General features: G+C 49.0%; 1 protein-coding gene across 2 annotated transcripts in view; it reads left to right on the top strand.

Moving 5' to 3' along the window:
• Window positions 1-14649, top strand: part of LOC138744354 (LIM domain-binding protein 1) — a 94641-nt gene that overhangs the window by 38202 nt on the left and 41790 nt on the right. The window lies entirely within an intron of this gene.

The raw sequence follows: 14649 nt of genomic DNA, 5'->3' as shown, positions 1-14649 counted from the left end.
ATCGCCCTCACCTATCCAGTACTGCAGCAGAGAGTGCTGCTACTTCAGAACTCCAATGACCTGGGTTCAGTCCTGACCTCTGGTGCTATCTCTGTGGAATTTGCACGCTCTCCCTGTGACTGTGTGGGCTTCTCCTCCAGATGCTCTGATTTCCTTTCATATCTCAAACACGTGGGGGTTGGTGGAACTGTAAGTTGATCAACGATCCAACCTAAGCCCATTAGCCAGCGATTGGCCTATGTCCATTGGAACCTATCCTATCTATGAACCTGTGCAAATGTCCTTTAAACATAATTGTACCTGCATCCAGCAACTCATTCCATATCCTCTGAAACATTTTAAATCTTTCCCCTCTCACCTTAAGGCACACATGTCAAACTCTGGCCCGTGGGCCAAATTTGGCCCGCGATATAATTATATTTGGCCCGCAAGATCATTTCAAAAATGTATTAGAGGTGGCCCACCCTGCAGCGAGAGCCGATGCTGTTTTTTGGTAATGTCACCCCCACCATCCTCCCCCTTCATTGCACATCCTTCCCCATTGTACCACGAGAAATTGTAACACGAGAAGTCTGTCGATGTCATCAGCCGGCAAGCCAGTTGGAAGGCTCCCCGCACGACCAGTCACTTCTCCCACTTGTCGAGCGGTGCGGCGGATGGGCGAGCGCCTGTGATTTCCTGTCGGCGCGACGGGCATGGCAGGCTGCGCACGGCCCCCGGGCAGCGCGAGCCCTGCGCGACTGGCACCAGACGGCCCTTCCACAGCGCGAGCGCACTTCTCCCGGTCGCCACGGCCTTCAGCGCTTGCACCCGCGCGGACCCCAGGGATGGCTGGTTCGGCCCTGCACGTGAAGAGAGAGATGGTGGCTGTCCGCAAAAGCTGATCGTCAGCGCGCTGGGCCTGAGTGGGTGGGTAAGCAGGGGTGGGCAGAGGGTGTAGGTGAGGAGTAATGGGCAGGGGAAGTTATGGTGGTGCGAGGGGCAGTTAGAGGGAGGGATGAGTAGAAGGAGGGGTGGATAGGGAAGAGGTAAAAGGGGAGGGGCAGGGCGAGTAGGGGAGGGGTGATTAGAGGGTGAGAGACGGGTAGAGGGAGGAACAGGTTGAGGGGAGAGGCAGTAGAGGGGCGTGTATAGGATGGGGTGGGTAGAGGCAGAGCGAGTGGAGTGAGGGGTGAGTAGAGGTTGAGTAAAGGACTGGTAAGGTAGAGGGATGGTGGGTCGAGGGTGAATAGAGGCCTAGAGCCTGAGGAGTGAGCAGGAAATGCTGAGTCCTGATGCAGGCCAAAATGGACACAGCCTGTGAATGTTGACTACATCTCCACAGGGACCAAATATGTTTCCCTCAGGTCAAGCAAAGGGTGAACTTGAGCTACCTACTCCTGACCTGTAACATTATCCTCCTAAAGTTATATCCTAAAGTTTAACATTACATATGTTGAAAGAAGAGAAAACATGCAGATGTTGTTGAAAATTTTCAATAAATATTTAGTTCGGCCCTCGACTTAGTCCAAGTTTTTAATTTTGGCCCTCCGTGAATTTGAGTTTGACACCCCTGCCTTAAGGGAAAAAGACTGTGACCCTTTGCAGTGTCCTTCCTGATTTATAAACCTCTCAGGTTTCCTCTCAGCCTCTTTCACTCCTTGAAAAATGTTCCCAGCCTCTCCCCTTCTAAATCAAGTAAATCCTCCAGTCCCTGTAACATCCCTGTGAATCTTTTATGCAACCTCTCTAGCTTAGTAACATCCTTCTGTAGCTGGGTGACCATTACTGCACACATGGCTGCAAGTGTGGACTCACCAATGTCTGGTACAGTTGTAACATGACGCCGCAACTCTTGTACTCAATGCCCAGACCGATGAAGGCAAGCAGACCATAACATCATAAGACATAGGAGCAGAAATAGGCCTTTTAGCCCATCAAGTCTGCCCTACCATTCAATCATGAGCCGATCAATTTTACCCCTCAGCCTGGCCTTCTCCCTTTGAGATCCTATCTATCTCTGCCTTAAATACACCCAATGACTTGGCCTCCACACCTGCCTGTGGCAACAAATTCCCCAGATTCACCAGCCTCTGGCAGAAGAAATTCCTCCGCATCTCTGTTCTAAGCAGACACCCTCAATCCTAAAGTTGTGCCTTCCTGTCCAAGAGCTAGTGATTCTCAACCAGGACCATAGAGTGTTTCCAAGTGGGTCTTTAAAAATGTGAAATAAAATACTTTAAATGAGATAAAGACGTGCCTCTTACAGAGCTGCCTTTGACTTGAAAACATTGCTCAGTCATTGCCACTAATGAGCCATGGCATGTTAGGCCAGAAGCCAGGTGGACCTTAGACCGAAAAAGGTTGAGAGGACCTATACTCTCCCACTCTGGGAAATAACCTTTCTACATCTACTCTGTCCCTGCCTTTCAACATTCAACATGTTTCAGTGAGATCCCCCACGTTTTGCTAAACATCTCTCACAGCACCTTGGTATATGTAGCAATAAACTTGAACTATCTGCGTGAAAGAAACTCCTTGAATGTGGAGGTTGGTGTATGCATTATCTTTCACCAAACCAACTGCGTTTGTTGTTGCTAAGTGGAGTGAGGAGCTGAGTGACTGGGTGTTGTCGAGTTTTTTTAAAATCAAGTTCAAGTTTATTGTCATCTGATTGCAATGCGATGAAACAGTATTCTCCGGTCCTCAGTGCGAAACACACAGACACACAAGCAGACATTACACACACATGTAGAACAAGAATACATATATTTAGGGAACAGTAGCATCTTGGATTGTTAGTGTGAGCAGTTCATTCAGTTGTTCTGCATTCTCATTGGCCGTGGGAATAAACTATTCCTCAGCCTGGTGGTGCTGGGTCTGATACTCCTGTATCTCTCTCCCAATGGGACCAGTTAAAAAATGCTGTGTGCAGGGGGGGTGCAGTGATTTTTTTTTTTCACGCTGTATTCAGACAATGATCCCATTAGAACATCATTGGGGGAGGGAGACTCCAGTGATCTTCTCTACCACCCTTATGGTCCTGTGGATTGACCGCTGATCCTTTTCTCTGCAGCCACTGTACCATTCTGTGATGCTGCCGGCCAGGGAGCTCTCAGAGCACCTATAGAAGGTTGACATATGGTGGCCAGTATCCTTACCCACTTGGAGGTGGGCTTGATGAGGGAAGGGTGGGATATGGGTCAGTGAGTTTGATGAGCCAAGGGACAAGTGGGATAGGAAGTGATGAGAGGGATAAATTCTGGAACAGGGAGGGTCTGCAGGAATGATGTCTGTGGTGGGATGGAAGGATATGGCAGGAAGGAGCTGTGGACGATTCTCGACCATTTCGAGACAGGCAGCTTGGCTGAGAGCAGGAATGTGAGGAAGCCAATTCTCTGAAATTATTTTTCAAAGATAGGATCTCTGAGTTGGAGATTTAGGGCAGAGATTAATTGCCAAATCGGCTACAGCTGCACTGTTGAGCCTCAGTTACCATGGAAATGAACGTGCTGGTGTTCATTGAGATGAACTCCATTTCCTCTGTGAGATTCTGATCTGTCCTCCCTCTCTCAGTTATTTATTGCATCTCTCCCCTCTGCACCAACTTGGAAAGACAACAGCCAGCTTCAGGGAGGGTGGAAGGCTGTCGGTCTCCTTGTGAGCAGGCTGTGGAAAGCCTCACTCTCCTTATTTCAGAGCCTGATCCAGGAGATTGCTACCTTGGAGGGTGAGACCCTCCCAGAGTGGTGGAGAAGAGCCTGAGGTCACACCCTCTCGCACACAGAGGAGCGGAGTAGAGAGCTGGCCAATCGATCATCCCATACCACTTGCGTCTGTACACAAGGCCATTCAGCCAGCAGGTCTTTGCTAGATCAGACTTTGTCCCACCTGCAAATCATTTTCATTTAATTGTTCAGTTTTGACAGCCATTTTGTTTGTGTTCTCACTCCACCTCCCCCACAGCCCGACTCCACTGTCTAATTGAGATTTACCTTGCAACCTGCTCTGTCTTTTGCCCCAAAGGTATAAACTGGTTCTGAACCTCCATCTATACTCTCTAAACCATCATCTCACGTAGCTCCAACAGTCAGAGAAATGGAGGACAGAAACAGGCCCTTCAGACATCTATCCGTTCAGAAGCACACAGCATAGAAACAGGCCCTTTGGTCCAACCTGCCCATGCCAACTAAAATGTCTCACCCACACCGGTCCCACCTGCCTGCATTTAGTCCATATCCCTCTAAACCCATACTATCTGTGTATCTGTCCAATTGCTTCCTAAAAACTGCAATAGTACCTGCCTCAGCCACCACCTCTGGCAGCCCATTCCATGCACTCACCACCCTCTGTGTAAAACAGTTCTCCCTCAGGTTCCTGTTAAATCTCCCCCTCATCTTAAACCCACATCCTCTGATTACCAATTCCCCTACTCTGGGCAAAAGATTGTGTCCATCTGATCTATTCCCCTCATGATTTTTGATAGACACCTCTGTGAGATCACCCCTCATCCTCCTGCACTCCAAGGAATAAATTCCCAGCCTGCTCAACCTCTCCCAGTAGCTCAGGCCCCAAGTCCTGATAACATACTCATCCATCTTCTCTGCACTCTCTCCATCTTCCCTGAAGCATGGTGACCAACACTGAACACAGTACTCTAAATGGAAGCTCATCAATGTCTTGAACAACTGCAACAGGATCTCCTAACTTCTATATTGAGTACTGGAGGGGAAGCAATATCCTGCTGAGAAATTTGTAATGCTGTTGGGGGGTGGGGGGGGCTGGGAGTTTAAACTAGATTCACAGTGGGTAGGAACCGGTGAAGAGGAAGAGGCGGTTGGTGCATAAATAGGCAACAGCTGGTAGTGGGTTTGTATGGAAATACAGGCAGATGGGACAGAATTGCAGCCGGTGGGATGAGATTCAAGGCAACAGGGACCAAGAGCCAAAATAAATAACAAATACAGGGCTAAAGGTTTTGTATTCAAATGTATGCAACATAAGAAATGAACCAGATAACCTAGTACAGCTACACATTGGCAAGTCTGATGAGGTTGCCATCAACGTTGTGGCTAAAGGATGAATGTCATTGGGAGCTGAATGTCCAAGGATACACAGAGTATTGAAAGAATAGGCAGGTTAGCAGAGGGGGTGGTGTGGATCAGGTGGAAAGGAATAACATTAAATTATTAGAAAGAAGTGGCAGAAGATCAGAAGATATCATATCATTGTGGGTTGAGTTAAGAAATAGCGAGGGTAAAAGGACACACTTCACCGTTATATACAGACCTCCAAAAGGTCTTCAGAATGTGGACAAAAAATTACAACAGCAAATAGAAAAGGTGTTCCAGAAGGGCAATGCTATAGTAGTCATGGGGGATTTTAACATGCAAGTTTAATGGGAAAACCAAGTTGGGACTGGATCTCGAGAGAGAGATTTTGTAGACTTTTTCGAGCAGCTTGCTGATGAGCTCACTAGGGGCTGTACCGGATTCGGTGTTCTGTAATGCACCAGAGGTGAATAGAGAGCTTAAGGTAAAAGAGCCATTATGGCACAGTGTTAACAATATGATTGAGTTCAATTTGAGATTTAACAAGGAGAAACTAAAGTCAGATGTGTCGGTATTTCAGTGGAGTAAAGGGAATTACAGTGGCAAGAGAGAGGAACTGGCCAAAGTAGATTGGAAGGAAGCACTGGTAGGGAGGATGTCAGAGCAGAAATGAATAGAGTTTCAACAAGAATTGAGGAAGGTACAGGATAAATACATAGCAAAAAGAGGCAATATTTAAATGGAAAAATGTCACAACTTTGGCTGACTGGGGAAATCAAAGCCAACGCAAAAAAAATTAGTGGGAAGATAAATTGGGGAGTTTTTAAAAACTTGCAGAAAGAAGGTAACTAAAAAAAGTCATCTGGAAGGAAAAGATGAAGTAAGTCAGCAAATTATATCAAAGAAGATACATAAAGCTCAAAGGTGTGAGTAGATATAGGACCACAGAAAATGAAGCTAGAAAAATAATAATGGGAAACAAGGAGAGAACAGAGGAACTAAATGAGTATTTTGCCTCAGCCTTCTCTTTGGCAGACACTAGCAGTGTCAGATGTCGAAGGGTGTTAGGGAAGGGAAGTCGTTGGAGTTACTATTTCAAGGGAGAAGGTGCTCAGAAAGCTGAATGGTCTCAGGGTGGATAAGTCTCCCACACCAGATGGCTTGCTCCCTCAAGTTCTGAAAGAAGTAACTGTAGAAATTGTGGGAGGCATTAGTAATGATCTTTCAGGAATCAATAGATTCTGGCATGGTCCCAGAAGAGTGGAAAATCGCAAATGTCACCCACTATTCAGGAAGGCAGGGAGGCAGCAGAAAGGAAATTATAGCCTGACATCAGTGGTTGGGAAGATGTTGGCATCATTGTCAAGGATGAGGAGTATTTGGAGGCACATGACAGGATAGAACAAAGCCAGCATGGTTTCCCAAAAGGGGGAGGTTCCCCTCCCCCTGCAAATCTAGGTTAAACCCACCAGAGCAGCACTAGCAAACTCCCCACAAGGATATTAGTCCCCTTCCAGTTCAGATGCAAAATGTCGTGTCAGAACAGGTTCCAGCCCATTGATCCAGGAACCAGAAGCCCTCCCTCTTACACCATGTCTTTAGCCACATGTTAAGCTGCATTATCCTCCTATTTCTAACCTCACCAGTATGTGGCATTGGTAGCAATTCTGAGATCACTACCCTGGAAGTCCTGTCCTTCAACCTAGTGCCTAACTCCCTGAACTCTCCTTGCAGGACCTCCTCATCCTTCCTACCCATGTTATTGGTCCCTACATGGACCACAACATCTGGCTGCTCACCCTCCATCCTAAGAATGCTGTGAACTCGATCTGAGATATCTCAGACTCTGGCACCAGGGAGACAACATACCATCCGGGATTTTCGATTTCTTCCACTGAACCTCTTAGGTGACCCCCTAACTATGGAATCCCCTATCACTATAGCTCACCTCTTCTTCCTTCCCTTCTTAGCCACAGGACTAGACTCCATGCCAGAGACCTGATCTCTGTTTCCATCCCCGCCAATCCCCCAACAACAGTTCCACAATGGTATTGAGGGGGATGACCATCGGAGTGCCCTGCACTGCCTGTTTGTTCCCTTTCCCTTTCCCTGTCCTGACTGTCACTCATCTACCCTCCTCTTGCCTTCTAGATGTGATAGTGTTCCTGGAACTCCTGTCTATCATCCCTCTTCCTCCCGAAAGAACCGGATTTCATCCAACTCCAGCTCCAATTCCTTAATTCGGCTTGTCATGAGCTGCAGCTGGATGCACTTCTCACACTGGTGGCTTCCCTAATGATCCACATTCTGGAAGAGGACCATTCCCCTGCCTTGGCTGGCATTCCCATTGTCTATGTATGATATTTTAAAAACCTCTCCTTACCTGTGTCTACCTGCTGAATCCTTTTCATTCCTCAAATAAGGAGGCTCTTTCTAACTTCAACTCCAACTATTGCTTGGTTCTTACATGTTCTCATCAAAGCCTGTTGACCCAAAGCCTTACCACTCTGACTCAGCCCCCTCTGATGTTGACCGCTCCTCCCTTTTGTCTTCAACTGTTGAACTCGATTGCCCAATCAACTGCTGTCTGCTAAGTCTCTCCTTTTTGAACCCTTTTGTCTTCAACTGTTGAACTCAATTTCTCTCGCTGGATGCTGACTGGTCCACTGAGACCCTCCAGTACCTTGTGTTTGCTTCATGGGGCACAGGTCAGGCATGATAAGCTGAGGCTGCCTGTGTGCCAGTAGACACCGTGCCGCTCACTCCTCTCAGTCCTTGACTTGATGCTCCCTCCCACTTAAATATCTCGGGTTGTCTATTTCCATTACCTTTAAATATCTAGCCTGTTTATTTGCCACAAAACATTGAGCATAGTGAGAAGGATTCTCACTTGCATTCATACAGGCATGTAAAGAGTAATTTACAGGGGTGCAAGTTCACAATCGAGCCTTCTCCCAATGGGGGGGGTGGGGGGGAGAAGAGAATGTGTCTATGTTGAAGTGGGTCCTTCAGTGTGTCAGTTGCCTTTCCCAAGCAGTGGGAGATGTAGCTGGAGTCCGTAGAGGAGAGGGAGGTTTGTGTGATGCTCTGAGCTGCATTCACCACCTTCTGCAGCTTCTTCCGAGCTTGAGCAGAGCAGCTCCCATCCCATCTGGTGATGCGCACCCAGCTAGTCTGCTCTCGATGGTGCCCCTGTAGAAGTTGTTGAGGGACAGGCGGATCCTGCCAAACTTCCTCAGTCTTCTGACAAAGTAGAGGCATTGACATACTTTCTTGACTGTCACTACAACATGATTGGACAAGGTCATTTCACTGGAGATGTTTATTCTCAAGAATTTGAAGCTATCAACCCTTCCCACTCCAGTGCCATTAATGTGGACAAAGGTGTGGACTCTGGCCCCTCTCCTGAAGTCAATGATCACCTCCATCTTATTGAGAATGAGAGAGAGGTGGTTACCTTGGCACCATGCCGCTAGACTTTCAGTCTCTTTCCTGTATTCCATCTCATCGTTATTTGATACCCAGCCCATGATTGATGTCATCTGTGAATTTGAAGATTAAGTTGTAACAGTATTTAGAAGCACATGGTGGGTGCAGTGGGAATGGAGACTGGAACTGTATTCACATCATTGAGTTTATGGAGGAGATATAATCCTTGTCTCTCGCAGATGCCAAAATGTAATTGCAATAGAATTAGTGAACATGTCTTCATCTTTAAAGGCTGCAAGCTCTGGAATTCTCTCCCTCTCCCTCCTCCTTCAAACCACTCTTTAAACCCCATCCCAAGGACGACCTTGGGATCATTCAATGGCCTGCCTAAAATCTCTGTGTGGAACTTGGTGACAATTTTCCTGTGATGTGGCTATGGATCCTGGGATAATAAAAATGAATGCAGACACTGTTTAGTTAAAATAAAGGATCTCTTTTGGTAAAACTGTTTGGGCATGTCCTTGGTATTATTTTTAAAGTTGGCTGTTCTCTCCCACTGGGTTTTTCAAGAAAGACTCAACTCAACATCCCAGTGCTAGTCAAAGGCAAGTTCATAAGTTAAAGGAGCAGAAGCAGGCCATTAGACCCATTGAGTGAGTCTGTTCTGTGAATCGACACTAAGCTGAATTATGATCATACCTTGTACCAATTTCCAGCCTTTCCCATATCCCTTACTAATGAGATACTTATCCATTTCCTGTTTAAATACTCCCAGTGCTCTGACCTCCACTGCTTTGTGTGGCAGTGAGTTCCACAGATGGACGATCCTCTGACTAAAGAAGTGCTTCCTCCTCTCCTAATCGGACAACTTCTAATTTTAAGACTATGACCCCTTATCCGCATTCACTCTATCAAAACCTTTCAATATTCAAAACTGGTGTATTTGTTGTAGAAATCTGTTATGGGAGTGTGAATTGAAAGAAGGATGGGTGGCGAAGTGGGGAGTAAGGATGATAGAGGGGGTTGGTGGATAAATTGGAGATTATGGAGAGGGATGGGAGGATTGTAGATATAGCAAGGGATGGGGATGAGCATGGATGTTGTTATGGAAGAAATTTGGAGAGTAATTAATTGGTTTGTGCCCAGTACTGATTACAATAGATATGGAGAAAATAGAGCTGAGATATTGATAATGATAATGTTGATAATGAGCTTATTATCATACATAATTGTACATTGTACGTATGCTCTGAAATTCTTACTTCTTGCAGCCAAACAGGTACTTCTGTAAAAAAAACCTCCAGTACTGTATATTAAATTACCATAGTACAGAAATAGATAAGAAATATTTACTGCAGATGGATAATAAATATTAACAAGTGCAATAAAAAATAAGTGGTGCTTCAATAATGAAGACAAATCATTTGGTGGACCCAGAGAGTACTTAATGGTTAAGGGTAGGGTAGAGGTTCAAGAACCTGATAGTTATTGAATTAAAAACTTACCTTCTGCCTGAAGGTAGCAGTGAGAAGATGTTGTGACCAGGGTGATGGGGGTCCTTTGTGATGTCGGCTGCCTTCTTGAAGCAGCATCTCACGTAGATGTCTGCAATGGATGGTAGATCAGTGCCCATGATGGACTTGGCTTGGTTTGCTACCTTCTGCAGCCTTTAACAGATATCAATCTGGTACTAGGCCTTGATCTATCTGAATCCAGGTTGAGGTGTTAAATGGCCTGTCTGCATTCCTGTGTTTGATTCTTCCAAGCTATTGCTTGTCGCATTGATGAGAGTATCCTCTGGACCAAGAGATATGATCAGAACACAGGCCCAGCATTCTTGGACAGCAGCCTTGTCCCCCCCCCCGCTTGACGCCAGCTCTTAGAAGCTTGAGAACATACCGTTTATTTCTCATTCATGCTCCGAATCTAGACATTGCCAGGCAAGAACAGCATTTATTTGCCCTTGAGATGTGAATATGGACCACATCCCTATATGACTGTATTGCTTCTAGTGAGGGCTACCATTGTGGAGGGAGTTCCAGGATTTAGACCCGATGATTTTTTTTTTGTCAAGAGGCTGTGTGACCTGGAAGGGGAACCTGCAGGTGGTGGTGTCCTCTTTCTCCTCAGTGGGAAAGGTCACAGTTGAGGGGGCACCAGCAGCTGTGATTACATTGGACAACAACATTTTTCAAAGGTTTGCTTCCTGAAATTAAATTGTGGATTATGATAGACAACTTCAAGCTGAACATAAAGATAATTTCAGATTTGCAGTATCATGTAGGAAATTCTATAAACATTAAATTAATGTTAATTGAATTTAGCATGTTTAATCGCATAATGATGCTGACACATTGCGCTATTTCAACTGACATAAAAATGTTTTTCCTGTAGCGGCAGCTACACTGCTACTGAAAGAGCACACAACCAGACAGGTTGAGCTCAGTGAGCAGAACTGATTTATTGCAGGCTGCTGGGCTGGACTTGTACTCCCAGCCTGGACCTGGCTGAGAACCGCGCTGGGGGGTGCTGACGTCACCCAGGCGTCACGTGGTTCCCCCAGCACGGGCTTTTGAAGGGGAACCCCCCCCCTCCCCCGATGGCACCATTTTGGCCGGCTGCCCCGCCGTGTGGATTACAAGTGGGGCCGGTTTGCCTGCGCCACACAGCCTTCCCCCCCCCCCTCCCTCCCCCCCCAGAACTGGCGCCAAAGTCCTTTTTAGCTGGGCAGCCTTGCTTCTTGGGCTGGGCCACAATCACTGGTTCGGTAGGGTCGAGGTGTGCTGGATTCAGCCTGTCCACAGTAAACAGTTTCTGCCTGCCGCCGATGTCCAACGTGAATGTAGACTGAACTCTGGGCAACCTTGTACGGCCCCTCATACGGTCTCTGCGTAGGGCCTCGCTGAATAAAAACTTACTCTGCGGAAAGCAGTTCGCTGGGATGTGAGATGGCCGTGTGCCATGTCTGGGCGGCGGTGGGGATGCAGAGTCCAAGTGGGCCCGGAGGTGGGGAAGCAGCTCGTGCGGCGACCGCTGGGGGTTGTGAGGCGCTTTGATGAACTCAGCAGGAAGTGCCAGCGGTGCCTGTGATGGCAATCCTGAAGGCTCGCATCTCCTTGTCAGACTTCTGGTCCCAGGAGAGCTGGTCGAAGTCTAGGCCGGGCGTCAGCGCACAGATGGCCGGTTGCGAGAGTGCATTGGTGACCACATTGACCTTTCCCACCTTGTGCCGAATGTCGGTGGTAAACTATGACACGAAGGAGAGGTGACGCTGCTGGCGGGCCGACCAGGGATCGTTCGCCATCGCCAGTGCCTGGGTGAGGGGTTTGTGGTCAGTGAAGATGGTAAAAGTCCTCCCCTCCAAGAAATAGCGGAAATGCCGCACCACCAGGTACATGCCCAGTAACTCACGGTCAAAAGCGCTATACTTGCGCTCTGGTGGGTGGAGAACCCGGTTGAAGAATGCCAGCGGCTTCCATTGTCCATTCACCTGCTGCTCCAGGATGGCGCCGACGGCTGTGGCAGAGGCATCGACGGAGAGCGCCATATGCAGGTTGGTGTGCGGGTGGGCAAGCATGGTAGCTTTCGCGAGGGCATCCTTGGTGGCCTCGAATGCACTGCAGGGCTCTGGTGAGCGTTTTGTGCTTGGCTGCGATGAGGGCAAATAGTGGCTGCATAATGCGCGCAGCTTCCGGGATGAATTGGTTGTAGAAGTTGACCATACCCTTGAGCTCCTGCAGCCCCTTGAGATTGTCCAGACGTGGGAACTCCTTGATAGCAGCGACCTTCGTAGCGGCGGGCGTGGCTCCCTCAGCCATGACGGTATGGCCCAGGAACTGCATGGACTCTTTCCCAAACTGGCATTTGGCTGGGTTGATGGTGAGGCCGTAATCGGGCAGCTGGGAGAAGAGGGTGCGCAGGTGGGCCTTGTGTTGCGCCCGATCCCTGCTGGCAACAAGGATGTCGTCTAAGTAAATGAAGATGAAATCCAGGTCCCTGTCCATTAGGCGCTAGAAGGTCTGAGCAGTGTTCTTGAGCCCGAACGGCATGCGAAGGAATTCGAACAAGCCAAAGTGGGTGATGATGGCTGTCTTGGGTATGTCCTCAGGGTGCACCAGGATTTGGTGATACCCACGCACTAGGTCAACCTTGGAGAAAACCCTTGCACCTTGCAGGTTGGCCGTAAATTTCTGGATGTGAGGGATGGGGTAACGGTCAGGAACTGTTGCCTTGTTGAGCCGTTGATAGTCTCCGCAGGGGTGCCAGCCGCCAGAGGCTTTTGGGACTAGGTGGACCGGTGAGGCCCACAGGCTGTCGGACTGTCGAATGATCCCCAGCTCCAACAGATGCGAAAACTCCTCCTTCACCACCTGAAGCTTGTCAGGCGGGAGCTGGCATGCCTTGGTATGAACCAGTGGGCCCTGGGTGGGGATGTGGTGGAACACCCCGTGGTGTGGTGAGGCAGTGGAGAACTGTGGCTTGAGGAGGGTTGTAAACTCGTCCAGGATTCGCTGGAACTCCCTTCTAGGCATGCTGATCGTGGTCACCTGTGGCTGCTCTGTGCGGGAGGCATCAAGGCAAAAGGCCTAGAAAGTACGGGCGTCCTCCAGGCGCCTACCCCGAATGTCCACCAGAAGCCCGTGAACAAGGAGGAAGATAGCACCCAGGATGGTGGTCGGAAGGGACGAGACGGTGAACCTCCACGAGAACTTTTGTCGGCCGATCTGGAAGTGGACTGTCTTCTCTCCATATGTCCGGATCTCTGTTGCATTGGCTCCACAGAGGGGAGGTCCTCGACATCGGTTCCTGGTCTAGATGGCCGTGGCCGGGATGACACTGATCTGGGCCCCAGTGTCGACAAGGAAGCGCCGGCCGCTGACTGAATCCCGCAGGTATAGGAGGCTGTGTCCTTGGCCAGCCGCCGCAACCATTAACAGTGGCCGGCCTAGTTTCCCTGGAACGAGCAGGGCTGACGACACTTCCTAGCCTTGGCTCCCCAGTGCTGGTGGAAGAAGCAGAGGCCTAGAGCGGATGCCGTGCCCCTGGTTATACTCTTGATGGACCCTGCAAGGGCCGGATGCTCTACCGCAGCGCTAGGGGTAGGCTTGGTGTGGTCATACCCGTGCCTCATGACCTGCTGGACTGCCAAGCCCTCCGGGAATCGCTCGAGCCATAGTTCTTGGGCTTTCTGAGCAACCTTCCTCGGATCGGTAAAGCTCTCTTGGGCCAGTAATGGCCGGATGTCCTTGGGCAGATGGTCGAGGATAATCTGCTCGAAGAGTGGGCAGTTGGTGTGATCACCCATGAGTGCGAGCATCTCGTCCATCGGGGCCCTGACGCCTAGGGCGTCGAGGTGCAGCATCCAAGCGGCACGCTGGCGCCTGGATAGTCTGAGGGTTCCAGTGAGCACTCACTTGATGGTCTCGTATTTGTTTTCGGTGGGTGGGTGCTGAACAAGATGCAGCACGCATTTGGCGGTGGCCTGATCCAGGGCGTTGATCACGTGGTAGAATTTGGTCGTGTCGGATGAAATCTGGTGAAGGTGAAACTGAGCCTTCACGTGGCCGAACCAGGTCTCCGGCTCCTGAACCCAGAATTCAGGGAGCTTGACAGCTATAGCTCTGATCCCAGGTTCGCTCATGATAGGTTCAAAGACATTTGAACCAGTCGGGGTCACCAATTGTAGCGGGCAGCTACATTGCTACTGAAAGAACACACAACCAGATGGGTTGAGCTCAGTGAGCAGAACTGATTTATTGCAGGCTGCTGAGCTGGACTTGTACTCCCAGCCCGGACCTGGCTGAGAACCGCGTTGGGGGGCGCTGACGTCACCAAGGCGTCACGTGGTCCCCCAGCGCGGGCTTCTAAGCCTTGTGCTGAGAAGAAGGGGAAACCCCCGACGGCGCCATTTTGGCCGGCTGTCCCGCCGCGTGGATTACAAGCGGGGCCGGTTCGCCTGCCTAGTGGCATGCCTCCACATTCCTCTGACTTTTGTTTGGATTCAGCATCTGATGCCTCTCAGTAGTTAGCCAGCATTGATGGATTCCATTTGCCCTTTTACCACTTTTCCATGGTAACAATGTCCTGGTGAAACCTTTCACTCTGTTCATCACTGACTGCACCAAAATCACCAGGGAAGAAGTCCAAGTGCAAATGCAGAAAGTGAATTATCAATGACAGATTGCACCAT

The sequence above is a fragment of the Narcine bancroftii genome, chromosome 10, assembly GCF_036971445.1.
Source record: "Narcine bancroftii isolate sNarBan1 chromosome 10, sNarBan1.hap1, whole genome shotgun sequence".
Lineage (NCBI taxonomy): Eukaryota > Metazoa > Chordata > Chondrichthyes > Torpediniformes > Narcinidae > Narcine > Narcine bancroftii.
This window is presented reverse-complemented; position numbering and strand designations above follow the sequence as displayed.